At 42.3% G+C, this 15,883-nt stretch overlaps 1 protein-coding gene across 1 annotated transcript in view; it reads right to left on the bottom strand.

The window, feature by feature from the left end:
* LOC104915579 (maestro heat-like repeat-containing protein family member 2B) overlaps positions 1-15,883 on the bottom strand; it is a 445,385-nt gene that overhangs the window by 173,357 nt on the left and 256,145 nt on the right. The gene's annotated exons all lie outside the window — the stretch shown is intronic.

The following is a 15,883-nucleotide window of genomic DNA, read 5'->3' as shown; positions in this document are numbered from 1 at the left end:
CCCAAGAAGATGCAGCCCAAGAAGCTGTAAGATTTAGGAGGCTGTTTTTCAGCCATTTTCCTGATGCTTATCCAAGAAGCATGCCATTGAAGTTTTTCTGCAGCCGAACTGTGAGGTCTAATCCTTCACTCCACACCTGGTGCCATACAAGTCATTTGCAGTGATGCTTGACTGTCAAGAGGATGCCATAGTCCAGCATACACACTTACAGCTGACATCTTCAGGAGCAGCTGCTGTGAACCTGGACTTTTTCCTTTTCTGCATCTTTCTACTTCCTAGACCTTTCAAGAAAATCCGCTCTGTTTCCTATAACCTCCATTTGTTTTTATTCAACAAAAAATGAACAGGAAACCAATGAGCAATAGCCTTTTATTGCCCAACACTTTATTACTTGGCTTCCCAACCAGGGAACCTGCTTTTTCTCAGTTCTCATTTAGTTTTTGGAATGGTTCCTCAACCTCCTCCTCCACAGGACAAGCCCCCCGCACTCTTGTCATACCCAGGACAGCAGTGGGTCTGAGTGAGTGATTCCCATGATTACAACACAGCTCCACATCCCCCTTCTCCTTAGGCATTAGAGCTGCCAGGAGGGACTCCCTGACTTCTGACAGCAATTTGAGTTCAGTGTATGCTGACTTGATGCATTTGGCCTGATGTGTGCAGCCACATGGGCCACACTGCTCATGTGAAAAGTGGGTTGTAGCCAGCTCCTTCCTATGATTGTGGAGATTGCCAGAGCACAGCAGTGGGAGGTGCAGGTACAGATTTTCAGTACAGGCTGAGTATGTTGTGTTTGCACACTGCTCTCCTTCCCAGGAAGAGTGTAAGCCACTCTGAAAGGCCTCTGCATCTCGAAGCCATGCTATAAAGCCATGCTGCTCATGGGGTAGGTGGCCACTGTCCCACACAAGTACAGGCAGCAGCTTGGCAGCTAGCAGTGAGGGATGGGGTGGACAGGATGGCATATGACAGGAAGGCAAGGTTGTAAACAAAAGGAAGGGGAAGTGTTTGAGCGGAATGTTTGATTTCCATGAGAATTTAACCATTTAGTTCATCCAGAGCTGTACTGCAGTTTCAAAACTGTGACATGTTCTTTCCCAGTGGGCAACTGCACGATGAAAGTCATCTATATGATACAGTGCGCCATTGTTCGTACAGCATGGGCAAGCCTTGTTCCACTATGTGCTAAACAAACACAGAAGGAAATTGGCCCTGCTCCAAAAAGGCTTCATGGTTGCTGGAAGAAAGGGTGAAGGGAAGAATACATGTGCAATGCCCACTCTTAGTGGCAATACCTGTGCCTCAAATTGCTGGGAGCCCTGTGCATGCTGTTGAGCTCTGCCCCACAGCAGTGTCTTGATGCAATCTCAGGTCCTCTGTAAATGTAAATAACTGTGGGCTCTGTCACCTTAAAGCTGTTCTACCCAGCATTGCAGGCAGATTTGGCCAGGCAGCAGACAGACTCTATTCCCCTTCCCTAGTAGTGACAAACAATCGTGCTTAGCTAAACAGGTCTTTCCCAGCAGAAAGTCTGTGTAGTAACATGTGGCTGTTTCTTATTTTTACAGGACAGATGGAGCCTTCAGCTCTCATATATATTTAAATATCTCATTATTGTTCATATGAGAAACTAAGTGGTTTTTTATATTGAGGTCCTTTTATATCAGGTCTAGATGCTGCCAGAAGTAATAATACTCAATACGTTCTGGGCAATAACATGATCTTGGAATGGGTACAGTTCACTCAATTTTAAATTTTATTTAGGTCATATCTGACAGTTTCCAAGTAATATCTTCTTTATTTTTTAAGGCATGGGCTACTTTGATGTAGGAAAGCAGTTTTTAACACAGAAGGAGTTTAGCCACTGGAACAAATGAAAAAAAGAGAATGGTGGATTCTCCCTTTGGTCTTCAAACTGGAAAAGACATGTTCTGTTCAGAAGTGCTATGAGGCTCCAAGTAGCAGTAAGTGGGAACTCTGGAGAGCAGAGGAAGCCAGAGATTCAGCATCTGTGTCCTACTGGCTCCATATATATTATATGACTCCTTATCTCAGAGGTTCAGTCTGGCAAAAGCCAGGTGGGTAAGCTGTGCACTCATATCAAGTGACAAGGCATTGTCGCAACCTCTGAGGCTAAGGGGAAGATGCTCTAGCAACTTTGAGCTCCCCAGGACATCCACGATTATAATACAAGTGCTGGAGTTTTGATAGCTGAGGTCTTTTCAGATGGCAATAACCTAGGCTACCATATGCACTTCTTTGACACTTTAACTTGATTGAATAGCTCACTCAGATCAAGAGAAAGTCCAGAATAGAATTCTAGATTCTAGAATAAAATGTTACGTTTTAAAAATATTGCAATCTTTTTGTTGTTGTTCAACCTTCTTTCTTCGGCAATGAGCTTTTCAGAGGTTTTCTGAAATCCACCTTTATTTCTAACCATCCTCCCCATAGAATGGCATCATTAGGTGCTTGGAGTTAGAAGACTCACTAATATCTGGAGGTAGAAAATCAGAAGATCTGATGTACAGTACTTTATGAGTATTTATGAGATGTATGAGGTATTTATGAGATGTACTCAGAGACGAAAAGCTTAAAGAAGAGCTGTTCACAGACAGGTGTCAAGAAAAAACTATCCAATAAACAACATTATCTGTAATGTGATTCTGTAATTATGCCATCTTTCAAAGAGACAGTCACGAGTGACAATTTTCAAAGTGATAATTACAATTAATGTGTCTTCTCAGTGCAGGGGGGAGAGCTAAAGTGGATGGTTCTTACTCAGGGGAAAAGCTGTGGGTGGCAAATGTGAGTGCCATTCTCTCTGGGCAGGCAGTAATATTTCCTTATACTCTCATATTAATGTAGTATTTTCAATACTTTAAAAAATTTGTACTCCTCAACTGCTTCACCTGGTCACTCAACGATCGTGCTGCCAAGAAATATTGTTATGAGGCAGAATAAAAATAATCTCAATTTGGTTTGATTAATTTTAATAGATGACATTAAGTCCACAAGTACCTTGAGTTTCAAAAACATTTTAGGAGCTACATATTACATTGCCATCAAGGACTTTCATGTTTTGATTAAAATGTAGCTTGACATTGCTTGCTAGTGCATATGAGTGGTTTGATTACATTTATAAGGGGTTGAAAATCAGCTTCTATTTTCTCAGTGATAAATTTTGTTTTGTGCTTTGTGCACAAAGAAGACTTGGATCTTCTAGTCACCTAGCGTGCTGAAGATTACAACAGTTACTTACATCAGTAAATTACATTGAGGGATACTCAGGATAAGGTTTTATTTATATTTCAATTGCATTTTGGGTAAAAATCAGACGACTGCATTTAATAGACTTAATTTCAAATCTGAATAATGTTAAACTTTCTTATCGTGTCACTTAGATACACAGGAACAAGTATTTATATTTTGCTTTGAGTTGGACATCCTGAAGGCCAATACTTTCCAAACAATAGCTATGAGAAGGTCATATCATTAGGTAAAGCGTAGTCTGTACAAACTGTTTACCAGGGAAAAAAGTGCATTAGTCTCCAAAACCACAACATCTCAGGGCAATGGGCCCCAACAGAGAAAACCTTAGGTTACTGAAGTGGAGGTCATGTCAATTAAACAGATTAACAGATCAGAATGAAATATGTAGATATTTTGGAATAAAATTGTTTCAGAGTATTTCTTGTTGGCGGGCTTTTTTTTCGTCTTAGTGACAAAAAATAGAAAAATTCAGCAGTTGTATTCTCTGGAGAAATAATTTAGTAATAAAAGTTCCACAGCTTTCAAGAGAGTTAGGTGCTCATTGGAATGTAAATATATTTTGTATGTTGGTCTGAGGTCTTCAAAGATTCTTCTGATGCAGTTTGAAAATTAGAAAGACAATACATAGCCAGGAATAGATTTATGAGATAATACTGTGGATCAAATAACATTCCAAAGTGTCAAACCTCACAGAAAAAAAAAAAAAAAAAAAGTGATAGGAAAACAAACAGTGGTAATGAATAATGTTCCATGAAGTCCTATCAAACAGACAGAGCCCATCGAAATCACTGAAGACTAAGAAAAATAAATGGTTCATATTTACATTAGATTACATAGAAAATGGTACTTATTTAAATAATAATGGCCCTGGGAAATATCTGCTTGGCATTTGCAAGCAGCCATGAGCTAGTCCTGCTCAGCACAGCCAGAAGCCCCATAACTCTGACTATGACACTGTGAAACCTGAACTAATACAGCCTTCAAGGAGCTAATGTGAGTATTGCAGTGGGCTGGGTATCTTGCCCACCTGCCTACACAGCTGTAGTCAACGAAGTTTGTGGGCAGTGTACCCATAGGCACAGCCTTAGAAGGCTGAGGAGAGGGTTAGGTGCCACATGTATGCTGCATATCCACACTTCTGCTATAGTCGCAGGAGTCCAGCCACTATAAAGGGCTCTACAAATCACCTTGAATTTATCCTCAGGTGGGCACTTGGGCCCCAAGTACTACTGCAGGCATCACTGGCTGAACTGACCAGGGCTCAGGTTGCTTCAATCCAGCTGTTCAGTACCACTTGGCAATCAAAGGTAATCAGATGGAGATGCCTTTGTCTCTGCTAGATATTGATGGAGGTTGGTGGCCCTGCCTGTGACAGGGGGGTTGGAGATCCATGATCCTTGAGGTCCCTTCTAACCCAGGCTATTCTGTGATTCTGTGATGCAGAGGCAAGTTGTTAAACTCTAGCTCTCTACCACTTATGGTGGGAGACTGAACAGCAAGCACACAGCTCCTATTCTGTACTCAGCGTTGTACAGAGTGGCATTGAGACTGTCGGCCTAGAAGAAAAAGCTGGAGCTATTCTGTGAGTGAAATGTTCTAGATGTGTTTGTGTGAATAAAAATAACCCATTCAAATGAATAAAGCAGTTCCAAGAGCTCCAGGAGAACTACACCAGAGGCCATTGATGTACATGGGAGTAAGATCCTATTTAATAAGTTCAGTAACACCTCTGTGGGGCTCAAGTGATAATAAAATGTATGAGAAGACCCAGAGCTAAATTACCAAAACAGCCATTTCATTCATCCTTCCTCTAGCTCTATCCACTAAAGGCTCAAATTCTTCCTCTCTTTTCCTCACTGAGTCACACCTTTACCTGTGCCTGGTCCCACTGCAACCAGGGGACATACTAACTTACATTAATAATGGTGTCCAAAGTCCAGCAGTAGGATTTGAAGGGATGGAATTGTCTCAGTGACAATGCTGTCTTTGCTTAGTGAGTGGGTGAAACATCAGGGTTTTCCTTCTGGATTTTGTTGTTTTTTGTTTTTGTTTTTGTTTTTGTTTTAATCCAGGTCAAAATTTATTTACCTTCTCAAATCCATCTGGTTTGAAGAATAGTTTAAGCAGTTACGTGCTTGAATTAAGACCTGCAGCCCACTAGTCAGAGCCAAACATAAATAGATTTAAGACTTGAAGATTAAAAAACTAACAAATAGCTCCAATACAAAGGAAATTCCTTTCTAGCAATTATTTGCTTTTTGAAGCAAGAGCGTTGCTTTCTGAAGTTATTATTGAGACACTGGGGCACCAATCAAACAAAAGGTACGTTCAGTACTTCAAGCACATTGTGTGTGACCTGCCCATATAATTTTGCAACCATCCCGTCTCACAAAACCAGCCTTCCAGCCCCTCTCCAGCCCTTGCCTCCTCCTACCCTCTTCAAGGCTGTAAGAGATTGTGCTCAGCTCACTCCACTGCTGTCAGGGTCATACTGCTCCAGAAAACAACCCTGGAGTTAAAAGGAGAGACAGAGGTCACCAGGCTGAAGAAGAGGTGGATAGACAGCCTCAAAATGTGCTTGCTTCTCAGAGCTGAAGTTTCCTGCAAGAACTGTGAGAATTTCAGTGGGTTTCCCTTCCTCTTCTCTATTCCCTTCCCCTTGTCCCCTCCCCCAGTCCTGGTCTTGACAAAGACCGTGCTATTCGGTTCATCTCTCATCTTCTCAAAATTTTTTAAAAAATATACAACGAAAAGAAAAATATTTTTGGCGAATCAACTCTTGAGCATTCGCACTGTTGAGCACCAAGGAGGGAGTGCAAGGGGAAATGTTTGGATATGAAGCTACAAGTGGGAAGAGAGCTGCAGAAATTCCACTTCGGATTGTCTGCTGCTGAGATGAGTAGGACAAATTGCTCATGGAAATGCCTGTGTGTCTCCACTAACTACAGAAAAAAACCCAAACCCTTCACAACTCTCCTGGGCTGGACACCTGCCTGCCAAACAACTTAGGCTAGGTAAACTGCATGCTTTCCCTTAAAGCTACACATGTTTTTGTGGTTAGTGCTGAGGTCTGGATCCTGCCCAGACTCCTTACAGGCACAGGACTGGAGTGGAGGGAACTCTGCATCCTGCTGGGGCACTGTCTATTCTCACAGTGCTGGTTAAAAATCCTGTGCCCAAAATAATCATGGAGTAACACCTGGACTATTGCACAGTTAGTCATCGTAGGTTATGGGGCCATTTACAGTGCTTGAGAGAGTCAAATACTTCTAGGTAGAACATTGCAAAGATCCATGAAAAAACCCTGCCTGCTCTGCTTTATTTGCAGGTATTTGCAAGAGGTTCTTTTGCTAGCAAAAGTAAGTCTGTATTTGAATACTGCTGTGCATTTCTACTTTTAGAGCTTCAGCTAACAACTAGTAGGTTTTTGGCTTGCATTCCTCTATTAAAAACAAGCAAATTTACAAACTTAACAACAAAAAAAAACAGGTTAATGCGCAGGGCTATAAATTCTTGCAAATGATATCACAGCTCAGTGGTTGATAGGGATTCCTAATATATGTGGACTCCTGTGAAGCCAGGAGGGCGTCTACTGTCTCCACTCCTACCCCTGCCTCTGGTGCACTAGACCACTCTGTCCTCACTTTGACTCTTGACTCCATTGCTTCACTCTTACAAAGGAAACTCTTCCAAATTCCAAGAAAACTAATGTAGATATAATGATCTTCTATTAATACAAGGAACATCCAATAGCCACATCCAATAGCCCAAACCTGTTTGGTTATCTGGTATTGTGAGGCTCTGGTTTCAATCATCAGGAAGGCTTCCTGTGATAGTTTCATTTTCAGCTTTGAATAAAAGAATCGGGACCTTGTGCATATGGTCACTTCCCGCTGCATTCTTGAGACACAGATGTTTGGCCCAGTTACAAGCTCATAGGGCTGCTGGCATTTTTTGTTTTTTTTTTTTCTGGGACAGTTTTTGTTCTTGTGTATTGATAATACATCAAACTGGGCTCATCTTTCATTTTTTAAAATGACATAACAGTAAACAAACAAAAAAATCAGTGGAATAATGTGTTCTTACAAGCCCCAGTAGGAATGGGAAAGTGGGAAAGCAATGTGATATGATGGTGTAGGTATGGTTAACACTTCCTTTGAACAGGTGAACTAAATTGCAGCTGTATGCTGCACCTATACTCATCTGCTGGAATGTGAGAAGCGTGTAGCAGAGGGAGTTACAATAGCTGAGCTATGAAAAACACACTGCTACTTGTTTTTGTGTCCCTTGTTTCTTAGCTTTGTTAAGTGGATTGCTACATACAAATGATCTGTGGAAAAGGCGTGTGCGGAAAGGCAGATAAATTCTAAATCATTGAGATTCTAGTGCAATGACATCTTCATGATAAAATACTGTGTACAAACTGTATTGGCTGTCTTGACCAGCTGATAGCTGATGCACCATTACTATACAAGGTTTAATATTTGTTAGCAACAATGGTGGCTGAGGTAATTTGAATCAGCCTTGGAATAAAATGATGGAGGAAATACAATCCCTCAATTTTTTTGACGAGTAACAGATTATCAGGCATGTTTCCACCGTTTCACTCCCTGCATTCCTGTGTTTCTTCCCAGATATATTCCAGATCAACTGCTGTTTACTGTCCTTTTTTATGGGGATAAATTGACCTCTGCAGGTGGCAGGTGATGGCTCTTCCTTGCACATGTTTCTGAAAGAGATGTCAAATGGGCTAACAGCTTATCCCGTATCTTATGGCAGAGTTGGTGTGACAAAACAAGCCCTGAATCTTGTTCCTTTTACGTCAAGATATTGCTGAGGGAAATGCCAAAGAGAAGTCCACTTTGCTCTGTGTGCGCAGATATATTTTGCCATAAAGACTCAAGGTTTCCAGACCCTGGTGATGTCCCAAAGCTAATGTGTACTTAGCTAGTGTGATGTCTCCTTTTTCTGTTTACAAGAGAGAAGACATGAGTTTTTAAAGGTGTCTTTTTAACAGTGAATGCTAGTTTTTCCATTTTTTGTGTTGAAACACCCTTGCAGCTATAAAGGGCACTCTGTTTAGTTTGAAGTACCCTTTAAATAAACCTTCAGATACTGATGTTCATCTCGGTTCCGCTCATGCAGATGAAGTATATATTATTCAAAAAGCGAGTCAGCTTCCATTACATTGACATTAAAAAAAAAAAAGGGAACACATTACCAAAATCCAGAACCTCAACAGCCAGCTCCTCAGAAGGCTTTGTTTCACATTTTAAAGGACTAAATATTTCAACTAAACCTCCGGCTAGAGTCTGTCTATTTACATAAATTCCTTTTCTTTCCCCTGGAGCCTGACCCTGTTTCCTGAGGCTTAGGCGAAGGACAGAGTTGCCTTTCTAGCCTGTGAAAGGCTTGTCTTTGCCCTCCTGCTTTCTTCTTAAATATAAATCAGAAACCCTTAAAGTCAGACTACACCACTTCCACTTGATAGAATATCCCTACTTAAAGACACTTTTCTCCATCTTTATAAATAAGTGTTCCTTAAACTACAAATTTTCTTTAACAAATCACTTGCATAATAGTAATGCTCACCACTCAAATGCCTGTATATCATGGCACTTTGAGACTGCAGCAGGCTGGGATCTTCCAGCTCTATTATTTATGTCTCTCAAATAAGAGCGATAACTCCACTGACACAAATTCAACTCATGAAGGCAACTTCATTCTCAAGAAACACTGTGAATGCTGACAAAGTATCGCACATGGAAAGAATCTCCCTATGTACTTCCCACACAAGGAGAGGAGCTCTGGTGTGCATGGAAATCACGTTAAGCCCAGCTCGGGTTTCAACCTGTCACTCTGTGCACTGAAGTGAGTGCAAGCCCTGTCCTGATACAAATTGAAAATGAAAGATGTTGACAAAAATTTCAGCTATGTGAGTAATGATTTATGACTGTTTTGCCTAGACATGGCAACAGGGTTCATGAATAAAGTGCTGGGGTTTGGGCTAGCAAATAACTCATTAGAAAAACAACTTCAACTTGATTGGAGATTATGAAGAAAATATAAAGACCAGTGCATCTTATGAATCAACACACACTTCAGTTTCCCTTCTTGAAATGTCTGTGGCAACATGTAAAATTTGGGTCAAGTCTCTAACCGTAGGCACCTGCCAGTGGCAAGTTGCCAGTGCACAGCGCTGCTGTCAGCAAATTTTTTCTGCAGTGTTTGGGAGCGCATCTTATATAAATTTATATATATAAATTCTGTGAATGACTGGCAGGTATAGTTGCGTTACAAAGCTATTATGGAAGAGCAAAATTTTGTTGCTTATTGTGTGGATGTCATCCCAAAGCTCCTTTTGTCAGTGACAATAAACATAACATGCTGTCGTGACCACATCGGAGTGTCTCATTTTTGAGGTAGATGCCATCATGATGTCTGAATGTGAGACACGTTCACATGATGTTGCAAGCTTTGTGGATTTTTCCTATTCTGGACTGCCTTTATTATATAATAAATATTCTTATTATATAATAATATTTATATTATATATAATTATTTATTATATAATAATATTTATTAAATGATAATACTATAGAGAAAAGCCTGCCTATCGCAGGCAGTTACTACACAATACTTGCACAGAACTCCTCAATCATTGCTTCACATCTGAAAAGAAAAACAATGTTACCTTCTATTGAGAAAATAAGAAAATCTTAGAAATCACTGAAGTATCCATGAGTATACTTGAAAGTATGGCCTCTCCCAGACTTGAGGCCAAGTGTGTACTATTTAATCCTAGTATTTCTGTAGCCAGCATCTGCAGAGTCAAGTACCAAAAGCCCCACCCTGCAGGAAAGTGGTCCCCCCAGACACCCTTTCATTCTAGACATGTCCATTCAGATGCTGCTTTCACAGCCTTTTAATCAAATCAGCCCTTACAATCTTCCTTTCACATCACCATCCAGCCTGTCATGCACATGCTAGCCAGTTTTACACTGCAATTGTCTCATTTCTGAGTATCACATCAGCCCCATTTTCACTCTAAACTAAATCCTTTTTTCAGACCGCCAGAAAGCTGTGAGAACTTTACATAAACCTGTACATTGAGAAGAGACAATTAGAGCAAAGCTCGAGAGCTCCTAGATGGAAGATTTCCTTCGGCTTTCACCTCTGTTTCCATCTTTTTTCAGACACATTTAGCAGGTGTGGAGAGTCAGGAGCAGCTTTAAAGAGCAATGATAGTTGTAAGGAAACCTAAATTCTCTGCATGTGACCCTGCAGTCCACCTTTGGGAGATGCAGAGCAGGCTCTGAAAGAAGCCTAGGGCCAGTTTTGCTCACTTGGAGCACCATTAACAGGAAGACTTCAGAGAAATGTTTTTGTTTTTTTTTCCTGTTTATTCTTTTTGTTGTTAAAATGTTAAGTGCTGGGATCCCTTTATAACTTTCTTGCCCTTTTATGTGGTAAATGCAGTCTAAGCTGAGGCAAGCCTTGTCCTCAGCTTTGCCTCTTTGTCCTCTGAGAAGCAACCCTGAGCAGGTTGTTGGTCTGACATGAGCATAAAATACAGCATTCTGTTGTTGTAGGTGAGCACAGTGGTGTGACTAGAGACTCAAGCAGGAAGTGGGAACACTAATATTGCCCTGTGGCATATTTCTGCCAAGATGTTTTCTGGAAAACACAGATAAGGGGAATCAAATGCAGCACATTTGCAAAATTTTTTCTTAGCAATAACAACCCCATAAAAGCTCTCTAGCTGATGCTCTAACAAGGAAATAGTTGATGAAAAGTACTAGTAACACAGAAGGAGTGAAATTGGAGAGCACCTCATTGGCAAAATAAATTACATGAACAGAGTGAATGTCTGTTTTAAATGGTTTCCAGATTATCTTGAATTTAAAAACCTTGTCATAAATGGCTTTCATGACATTGGCAGCATACCTTCTGCTTAACAATACCAACACAATCCCTTTGTATTTTAGCAACATTTCAGTGCAGTCCATGACATAAGAGAGCAGTCACTCTGCAGTTATGCATTACAGTCCCTCTGAAGCTCTAGTCACACCCGGGAAATGCAAGTGGTCCTCCTGGCCATGGAAGGAAAAAAGTTTGAGAGCATGGATTCTGTGTGGTTGTGATGCTGATGGCAACGCGCTGCCTTCAAACAGCTGGGGTGTGAGGTTGGCAGTGGAGCACAGTGGAGCCACACAACCCTGGGTAAGTGGAACAGAGCAGATGTGAAGGACACAGCTGTGCTCTTCTGCCTCAGCATGCTCCCTGGCCATCCATGCCTCTTGGCTGCCCACTGACCTCAGCTGGAGTGTGTACAGTGATAAATATTAGTGAATCTGATCTAAGCCTATTGAACCATTAGGTTTGAGTGGGCTGCACTGCTCCAGAAATAGCCTCATGATATTACTGAGGCGTAGCTCTTGGTGTGGTGAACTGCTCAAGCTGTCTAATCACATACAAGACCCCAGGCTCTGCATGTTGTCAATGCTTTTTTTCAGTGACCGCCACTCATCACACTTGGCTACTGTGGGTTAATACAGCTATGTCATGTTCAACCAAATCAGCTGTCACATCAGCTCTCCATTTTTGTACAAACAGCCAACACTAGTTATTTCCACTTGCAGCACTCACCAGCTAAATCAAATTTTCCACTAATATTTTAACACCAAGGTCATTTTGTTGACAGTAGCTAAAAGAAACAAATTCCAAATTCTAAATAAACATATTTTATCACATGAGTGAGATCCTTTTGTTTATGCTGTTTGCATTGAAAGTATCTCTAACAAATTAAATCTGCGATTTAAATTTTCTATGAGTGATGTGTTTCAGTTCTAAGTTGTATCTTTCACTGCATCCCCGATGTGACAACACCAATTTAAAATTTCACTTTTCTGCAACAGCACTCAATCATACCAAGGTATCTGTACACATTTTACTAATTCAGTGCCCATGACTGGAAAGCCAGATGATGTCTTACTAGGAAAATAGTAATATTGTATTATAACAATACTGATTGCATTACTGATGTTGAAGCTGTGCACGCACAAAGCACAGCATTGTGCATTTTTATCAATTTAAGAATGGTAAACAAAAGACCAGGTTCTGGTTAAGCAAATATATACTCACAGTCATCTTGAAGTTCTGACTGTTGCTAAACTTAGCGATAAGTGAACTGCTAAATTGGGCGGGTTGCTGTTAATCTCTTCTAGCAAATATATTCCCTTTGGTATAAATAATTAAACATCCAAAGAGGGATTGCAGCCTGACTGTTCTGTCCCCCAGGCGAGCAACTTCCCAAGCTAATCTCACTTTCTCCTTGCGTGACCCAACAGCACTTAATTATTTATGCCAAGCAGAACAATTTGCCTGGGAGAGAGATTGCAATAGGGTGTCTGTTGTGAGTTCCCAAGTGCCCCTTGGGGGTGGGAAGTCTAAGCAGTCCTGTCCCTGCTTCTTTATGGGAAGTGTGGCCATGATTTGCGTGTCTGCATCCCCACTGCTTTTGTGGCAACCCGTTTCTCTTACCCCACTGCATGTTTCTGTACTGCCCTTTAGATTGAGTCCCAGCAGTGAAGCAGCCAAGGTTTGTGATTCCCTCTTGTAATTAAACACAGTGGTGGCAGTGTAGGTACCTCACTGACTTCACAGACAGAAACATGGACCCTCAGAGAAAGGAACTTGCCTCTGTTGTTATGTGCAGCAGAGCAAAAGCATAGGGATGTAAGACATCCATCAGACAACTGAACCTCCCTGTGGATCTAGCTTATGACTCATAGCACTGCTTAGATGATGACTCCAGAGTATGATTTCAGCACAAGCCCTATACCATGAGCAGCCACCCAGACCTGCTAGGGGTGTTGAATGAATTCAGCTTTGCTTGACAAGTGAAGAAAGAGGAATGTGACCCTTTCTTAAACATCACTAAACTCGTTTATCTAAGCTGTCATATTCAAACATTATCAATAGTATTACACTAAATCAGTCTCGGCACAGCAGAAACAAAAAGAATAGACCTGAACTATAAGTATAGTAGCTGGCTATCTGTTAGCCATGAAGTACAAGCATTTTTTCATTTCAGTTATACAAACATTTTGTTTATTTTCTAATTTTCTTGGTTGCTTGTAGAGAAAGGGATCAAAACACAGGTTAAAAAAAAAAGACACAACAAACAATCACAATGTTTTCATAAATTAATGCCTTTTTAAGGCTTTTACAAATGCCTCAGCTTTGGCCTCTGTGGCACTTTGGTGCTAAACGAAAGAAAAGGCATTTTGTTGGTGCTGGTTTTTTCTTCTTCTTTTCTTCCTTCCCTCTTCAAATTTTCTTCCTGTCTCCTGGTTCTTGCTACCTAATTATTACTTCAGGTCTATTGAAAGCATCTAATGAAAGTCTTACTAATACCTAATGCTTCAGCACACCTCTCACAAAAATACTGAAAGTACCAAGCCAAAACCCATAGGACTAGACTGCAGATCCTCCCGCAAGCTCATAACACAGGGATGAAGGCAGAGAGGGTGGCAGAAGGGTAGGCCAGGAGGGAGGCTGTGAGGGAGAGAGCCTCGTCAGGTGGGTGCCTCCTTCCCTCCCTGCAGGAGGGCAGGGGAACAGAGCAGTTGCTTGTGCAGCCCAGGGCACTGTTCTCAGCACAGCTCCTTGTCTCACGAGTGTGATAAGGAACAGGTGAGCCATGATATCACTGAGCTTTACAGGCTGTCGTCATTGAGCAGACCGCACAGTGCTGACAAACCCAGGACTTTGGTGACAGGCCAGAATGTGAGGCTTGCTGTGTCCTTTGTTCCAGGGCCACATTAGTGACCAGAAGAGCTACAGACACTGCACAGTGCATTCCTGTTGATGCATGGGCAGAATGTGCTACAACTGCCTAAAAACTCCATCTGCTCTTGTGATGCATGTCCTGGCACGCTGCCTAGGCTGTCCCTCCTACCGGTTGCTGCTGCTGTCACAGTGGCACACGTGATTGATAGATGGGGGTGGACCAGGTAGGGAGCAGCAGCACGTGGTCCTGCTCCATGCTGCAGGCTGTGCTAGAGGCAGGCTGAGCTCAGGCAGCACACCCCAAACCTTGTTCAAACACAGCTATGTCTTGCAGGCGGGGAGTAAATTCAAATCCGTGCATGCACACCATGCAATATTGATGCAATCAAGATTCCTCTATGTAAATAACATCTGAATAAAACAAAGCCAGAGATCCTGAGCTTGCAGTTTTCTTGTGTATCCTCCTTTCAAGCAGCAAAATAAAGAAGGAACAGCTTTTGCATGTCACCGTGAACAACGCTCTGTAAGCAGCTCCCACTTCCTTCACATAGGCAACAAAAATGAGCCTAACACAACAGCCATTTTCTGTTTCCCACCTCTCAGTTACTAGCAAAGATGTGAAAACGAGAGCCATGTCTGTCCTCTCGCTTCCCCTGCCCTGCTGCAGAACATACAAGGAGACGTGTTGCTATGCGCTTATGAGATGATGCACCCAGAGCAAGCCTGCTCCCTGGCATGCCTGTGAGGAGGAAGGCAGCAGATGCAATTAATTCTGGAAGGAGTCCTTCCTGCTGGCGGGCAGCCAGAGATAGCAGAGCCGTAACAGCTTTCGCGCAGCCACGGCACAGAAATTACAGCCGTTCACCAAGGGCACTCCCACTAAGCTTCTGCTTTCTTGAAGAAATTGCACATAATATCACCAGGATTCAGATAGCTGGAGGGGAAACTCAGACACTGACGAAGCATGAAACTGCCTGGCTCGAGAACTAAAATAGTTAGGCATAAAAATTCACAGCTGCCTGTTGTTCAAAATAAAAACAAGACTGTAACCTCCCCTGCTCTTCATCAGTGAATTTCCTTTTGTGCCCCTCCCCTCACCACCTGCTGCCCTCCCTGCACCATTGCAGTGCCAGACGCCATCCACCCTGGCACCTGGGGATGGATCACATCAGTGTGACAGGCCCACAGTGGCTGTGGCCCCAGTGAGCCTCCTCAGGGTGGAGACTGTGGTGTGTGCTGACAGCAGGATGGCCACCCCAGCACTGGCGGCACTGCTCCCATCACATGCATGCTCAGCTTCTCTAAGCTGCAGCTATTTGGGTGCAGGGCATCACTCCCCAGGGATGCCACTGGCTCGGAAGCCTGGCGTGTAACAGCAGAGAGGCAGTGCAGAGACGCCTGTGCCTCCTGCCAGCTGCTGCTTTGTGTCTTCACAACGTGTTGGCTGGTGTGTGGTTGTAGAAAGCACACTGGATTTGGCAGGGGAAATGTTCCAAATATACTGACCTCCCATATCTCTTTGCCTGGAAAACCTCTGTGGAAGAAGCCTTCTCAAAACAATCATTCATTTGTTCCAGTGTTCGGAATTGAACGCTGTGGCTACAATACATGCAACCAGCAAGGCGGAGATGCAACGAAGTACAGTGAGAATTAAGGCTAATAATGCTAATTCATTGATGAGATAGACCCTTCTGATTCTTTTCTTACATCAAATAATGGCTTCTGGAACTTGTCCAAAGAAGGGCAACGAGGCTTGTGAAGGGCTTCAAGAATATGCCCTACGAGGAGAGTTCCTATTAAGAAACTGGGGCTATTT

The sequence above is a fragment of the Meleagris gallopavo genome, chromosome 1 (assembly GCF_000146605.3).
Source record: "Meleagris gallopavo isolate NT-WF06-2002-E0010 breed Aviagen turkey brand Nicholas breeding stock chromosome 1, Turkey_5.1, whole genome shotgun sequence".
NCBI classification, from domain to species: Eukaryota; Metazoa; Chordata; class Aves; order Galliformes; family Phasianidae; genus Meleagris; species Meleagris gallopavo.
Note: the sequence above shows the minus strand (reverse complement) of the source record. Positions and strands in the feature narration are given on the sequence as shown.